The 6213-nt window shown below is 51.8% G+C and overlaps 1 pseudogene; it reads left to right on the forward strand.

The window, feature by feature from the left end:
* Positions 1-2150: 2150 nt before the first annotated feature.
* On the forward strand, positions 2151-5779 carry LOC120874090 (annotated as a pseudogene).
* The last annotated feature ends 434 nt before the right edge of the window (positions 5780-6213 follow it).

Genomic DNA, 6213 nt, shown 5'->3' on the forward strand with positions numbered 1-6213 from the left:
TGGGGATCGAACGCTGGCCTCCCACATTGCAGGCAGATTCTTGACTGTCTGAGCCACCAAGGAAGCCCACTTGACACATGATAGTGTATATCTGTCCAAAGGGTCGCACAGAGTCGAACACAGCTGAAGCGACTTGGCATGCATGCATGCATTGGAGGAGGAAATGGCAACCCAGTCCGGTATCCTTGCCTGGAGAATTCCAGGGACAGGAGAGCCTGGTGGGCTGCCGTCTACGGGGTCGCATAGAATTGGACATGACTGAAGTGACTTAGCAGCAGCAGCAGCAGCAGCAGCAGCAGTGTATATATGTCAATGCTATTTTCTCAATCTGTCCTACCCTCTTCTTCCCCCACCCTGCCCACAGATGAATGGATAAAGAAGATGTTATACACGTATATAATGGACTATTACTCACCCATAAAAAGGAATGAATTTGAGTCAGTTTTAGTGAGGTGGATGAACCTAGTGCCTGTTATACAGAGTGAAGTAAGACAGAAAGAGAAAAGCAAATATATGTTAAGGCAGACATATGGAATCCCTTAGATTTTTAATTTACCTCTTGCCTTCCCCAAGGTGTCATTGGTCAGAGGTCTGAAAAGCTCAAGTGAGAGCAACAAGTTTCAAAACTGTTTTCTTGGGTCTGTATGGTTAGCAAAGCCTCTCTCCAGCATGAGTTTCAATCCCATGGATTTTACTGGATTACAAAATGTGATGGTTAGAAGGCCAGTTTGTACTGATGCAGCGAGAGCATCCCAAATTATTTTTATTTTTTGTTTTATAATGTTTATTTTAATTTGCTAATTGGTTCATTGGCTGTGTCTGTTTTTTTTTTTCCAGCAGAAAATTCTCGAGAAACAGATGAAAAAGATTCCTACCTGACAAACTTTTAAGACTTCATGATATCACTGATGAGGAAGAGAAAAATATGAAGGAAAAAACCCTTTCTATCTACAAAGTAGCAAGAAAATACACTGGAAATATTAATTTCATTTACAATTCAATGTATAATATATGGGAACAGGCAATTCTACTAACAACTCAATATTTTGGGGGAGGTAGTTGAAAAGCTTCTAACTTATCAATAAATTATTAATATTAATGGACAAGATAATTCAGAAACAGAAATACTGTGTAATTAGGATGTGGCTGGTTTATGTATGGATCAGCACATAATGAACTCTAAGTTTACCAAAATCAGAACAGAGTAGGATAGGTAACCAGTATCAAAAGAAATACAGAAGTAGATACCAATACATCTGTAAACTTAGTACATGCTAGTTTCGACAACAAAAGTCATTGGCAAAGAGAAAGATTAAGTGCTCCTTGGAAATTCACTCATTGAAATGATAATGATGGGGACCTTTAAAGAGCAGATTTTTAAGTGATTACTACTTTTTCTTTGCAATTTTCTCTGTTCATTTTTTTTAAACAAGAAGCATATGTAAAATATCACGAAGTTATCAAAACCGTGGGGAAAATAACAGGATAAACTATTTAAAATGTTTATACATTTTATAAAATCCGTACAAATTAAATTTATATTCCAAATGCTCTGGTTAATTAATATACGAAAGTTCAAATTTAATAGTAGTTTAAGTCAAATCCAGTGTGAAACATTTGCTTGCATTTTTAAAACAGCAGGTTCAGGCGGGGGCGATCAGAGCTCGGGAAAGTGGTTCCGAGCCTGCCCGGCGTGATCCCGTGGGCCCGCGTGTCCCCGCGCTGCGGGCGGTGGACTCTCCCCGGCCCGCCTGGGAGGCCGTCCTCTGTTGCCACGTGCTTCTGCTGCCGCCATGCAGACGCGGCTCCCCAGGGACTCCGGCGGATTCGGCGCCCTCCAAGTCTTGTGTGTCCAGCTGGTGGCGCATTGGTTTGGAAGATGACACCCAACGGCGGCAGACTTCTCATTGTTCATCTGCTCAGTCGTGTCCGTCTCTTTGCGATCTTACTGACTGCAGCATGCCAGGCTTCCCTGTTTTCCCGGAGTTTTGCTCAAACTCATGTCCACTGTGTTCATGATGCCATCTGACCAGCTCATCCTCTGTCAAACACTTCTCCTCCTGCTAGTGGCTGGAAAAGTATGGCATAAGTCGGTGTCTGTGTCTGCTTCCCCTAGGTCAAGAAATTACCTCCTTAAAAGGCAACATACTATGCATGTTATGAATTGTATCTGCTTGGTCAGTGACAAAGGAAGTAGGAATACCACCACAGCAGCTGGGTGCCTGGTTGGGCAAGCACCACCACCAGCTCCTTTCCACTCCCCACCCCCGCAACAGGTTCAAACTCCTTAGAAGAGTTTCCTCTCTCTCTTCACCCTCCCCTTCCGTTGACTGGAGGGCCTCTGGTCCCCCTCCCCACCCCAGAACTACCCTCAACCTCTCACCCGAATAGCTACAGCCACCTTGGTAAGAAAAAGTGAATGAGAAGCTTTTTTTTTTTTTTTTAATTGGAAAATCATTCCAGAGGAGCAAGTTCGTAGCAAAACAAACATATGGACCTTGGCACCAGTACCAAAAGCAAAAGCATCAGTACCAAATCGACAAGGGACCACCCAGGAGCTGTTTGGGCAGCAAGAAAATACCACCAAGTCTTCCTCTTCTAGGAGAGGAAGGCTTTAAAATTGTCCTTCAGGAAGGCCAGAGAAGAGATTACTATCTTGGATGCAAAACAGAGCATAAACATTAGGATATTTCTTAAGTTATTTAAGAATTTTCCTTGGTCCATTGAAGAAGACATTCACCAAGGAAAGAGTGAGCATGATGGACCAGAGACATTCCGAGAATTTCTTAAGCTTTTGCCAGAGTCAGAAGATATGAAGAAATTAAAAGCATTAAGTGGAGACATGGCCAAGCTATCCAGGGAAGACCCCTTAATTCAGATGCCGAACTACTCACTGCAGATTGAAGTCATGGTGCTAAATTAGAATTTTTGCCTTCTTTATACACAGACATGATGATTCTCAGAACTGCTACAGAAGAGCTGATGTGTGTGAGGAACTACATTTGATATTATTAATATTATTAATATACTTGGTGCTGCAAGAAGGGAATATCATGATTGCAGAGGGGGCATGCTAGCGTTGCAGTGTTATTTAAACTGTCTTCTTTGCTCAACTTGGCAGACAACGCAAATAAACCTACGGTGAATCTCCTGCATTGTTGCACGGGAAGCTCAAAAGGAAGATGCCGTGCTTCTGAACTTTTCTGAAAAGTTTCATCGTGTTCTCGAGGATGCTAGATTATCTCTGGAAAATACAGAGGCAGGCTGCACTCTCTCTTTTTTTAAAAAATACAATTTTATTTATTTTTGGCTGTGCTGGGTCTTCCTTGCTGCACGCCGGGGTTTCTCTACTTGCAGGAAGAAGGGGCTGGCTACTCTCCAGCTTCTCAATGCCGTGGCTTCTCTTGCGGCGGATCTCTGGGCTCCAGGGCGCTGGGGCTTCGGGAGTTGCAGCAAGTGGGCTCAGGAGTTACCCACGGGCTTAGCTGCTTCCCGGCCTTTGGGATCAGGACGAGATCTCTAAAGAACATCCAGCTGGGTGGTGGGTGGGTGTCAGTGGACGAAGATTTTCTTCAATGTGCCCTGGAAAAGCTGGGGCGCTGGAAGTAAGGGCTCGGAAACAAGCCGCAATGCCTTCAGGGACTTCTTTTGTGAAGACAAAGACACCGCGCAACTGGACTAATGCCTCCAGATAGTCAGTGACTTTGTTTCAGATTCAACGAAGCGGTGAAGGACAACCAGATCCACGAAGCGCAGGAGCTGAAGTAGCGTCCTTGGGCGGCTGGGGAGCTGGGGATCCGGCCGGAGCAGCAGTGAGAATGACTCGGGGCTGTTGACCGAGAGGAGCGCGGAGGACCCACCCGCTTTCCTCCACCCCACCACCCCGGGCCCATCAGCCCTTCCTACCAGACCCTCAACGCCCGCCGCTCCAGCCTCTCCCTGGGCGCCTAGGACCCTTAGCTTCTAATTTCCGCGGAGAGAGCTCCAGTGGCAGCCCCGAGGAAGAGCTCAAGTTCAACAGCTGGGCCGGGAGCTACCCCCGGCGGGACCCGCCCAGCGGAGCCTGGAGAGCCTAGGGGCCAGGACCCCAGCCCAGCGTTCAGACCTCCTGCCTCGGAGAGCCAGGAGGAAGCCCCCGAACCCGCCTTGGCTTGGCCGAGCCAGTCCCAGCTCTCTCCGCACCCCTAGGACCCTAGGAACCCCCGCCGTCTTCAAAGCAGTGGGCTCAGCATCCCCCGAAAGAGAAGCAGCGAGCCCGGGGTCTGAGTCCCGAGCGGCACCCCCTACTCTAGCCGCCTGCTCTAAGGATTAGGGGGCATGAGCTGGTGACTGGACTGGCTCACTTCTACCGCCAGGCTCCCACGGGCCCGGAAGAGCCGGCCACCTGACGGTGAATGACTTCAGCCCAGTAGAGCTGGCATCTTTGGGGGGATGAGAGACGTAGTCCCCGGGCGCCTGAAAAGACAGCCTGACGCCCGTCCGGACAGAGGTGCCCAGGGCGGGGGGCGGGGGGATGGCGGGGCTGCCCCGAGGAGCCCAGGAGGGAGGCTCTGATATTTGAGGGCAGCAGTGACCCTGAGAACCAAGATCCTGGCTCTCGGTTCTAAGTCTCAGACACCACTGACTGCTCACTGCCGCTGGACTGCTAGGAGGGAACCGACTCCAGACCCGAAGCGAGGGACCCGCAGGATCAGGGCGATGGGAGAGGGCTCCGTGTCCTCCTGAGCCAGGGAGACCGGAGGCAGCCAGATCTCCTCTAACCCCACCTGCATCCCACCTGAGGAGGCTCCCAGAGGGGCCGAGAGCCCGGCTGCCACGGGAACCTACCCAAGGACAGGCCGGCCAGAGGGAGGGAGGTGATGGCCCCCGAAGAGGAACTCCCTCAAAGAGGCGTCGGCATCGGCTGGGGCCTCCGCGGTCACTGTGGCTGGCGCTGATGGGCTGGGAGAGCGAGAGCGCCCGCAGCCCGCCGCGCTCCCCTCCATCCCCCCCTCCCCCGCTCCTCCCGCTGCAGAGGGCTCCCTTCGTAAGGGCTGGCGGCTGGGACCCGCCCGCGCCCCAGTTGAGCCGCAGCTGGTGAGGGGGCCTCCGACAAGCTTCCGAGGAGGCCCTGGACAGCGGCCTGGCGGGGAGGGAGCCCCGCGCGCCACCCCGGACACCTTCAGGAAGCTCAGCTCCAAACTCCGCGCCCCCTGCTCCCTTCCCCCGCCCGCAACGTCAGGCAGCAGAATGGGGCGGGGTGGGGTGGGAGGGACGGTGAGGGGTGAAGAGTCGGGGAGGGAGTGGTGAGGGGGGCATTCTCGGGCCCTCCGGCACGCCCGGTGGCACGGGCGTGTCCTCAGGTTCGCTCGCAACACCAGAGGACCAACTCCCCACCGTGGGCAGAGCCCCCGGCCTCACGCAGACCGTGTCGCTGCGGCAGCTGAGGGTGAAGGATGGCCCAGAGACTCCGCTCCCCAAGGAAAGCGGCGTCTGCTTTCCCCAGGAGGGGCTGGAGTCGGCCTGGGGCCCCGGGGCTGCACAGAGATCCCGGGAAAGGACCGATAGACCGATAGAGATAGACCGAGGAAAGGGCCTCTCTCCCGCTGAAGGACGCCAGTCCAGCGGCGCTGGGGAAGGGGCTCCATCCCTTACGGAAGCAAAGAGAATCCGCCCTCCGCTCTCGCCTCCTGGACAGACTTCTGAGAATGGCCGACCCGCCCCTCCTTCCCCCGCATGGCTGTTCCACGTGAAGTCTTCGTCTGGGGCTACCTGCAGATGCTCCTGTCACAGAAGGTGACAGTCTCTGGAAGAATGCTGGAGCTTCTGGAATTTACGCGTGCTGCATTTTGATGGAAGGTCATCAGAGAGGTTTCAGTCGAGTACATCTTTCCCCTTCTGTGTTTTCTCATTTGTTTTTGCTGTTCAGTTGCTAAGTTGTGTTCAGCTCTTTTCTACCCCATGGACTACAGTACGCCAGGCTTCCCTGTCCTTCACTGTCTCCCGCAGTTTGCTCAGACTTACGTCCATTGAGTCGGTGATGTCATCCAGCCACCTCATCCCCGTCTCCCATTCCTCTTCCTGCCCTCAATCTTTCCCAGGATCAAGGTCTTTTCCAATGAGCTGACTCTTTACATCAGGTGGCCAAAGTATTGAACCCTTTTCTCCTTTGAGTATCTTATAAAACTAAGTGAAGGCTGCTATGACTTGTGTTCGCTCTAGTTACAGGAAAGA

The sequence above is a fragment of the Oryx dammah genome, unplaced genomic scaffold (assembly GCF_014754425.2).
Source record: "Oryx dammah isolate SB20612 unplaced genomic scaffold, SCBI_Odam_1.1 HiC_scaffold_15, whole genome shotgun sequence".
NCBI lineage: Eukaryota > Metazoa > Chordata > Mammalia > Artiodactyla > Bovidae > Oryx > Oryx dammah.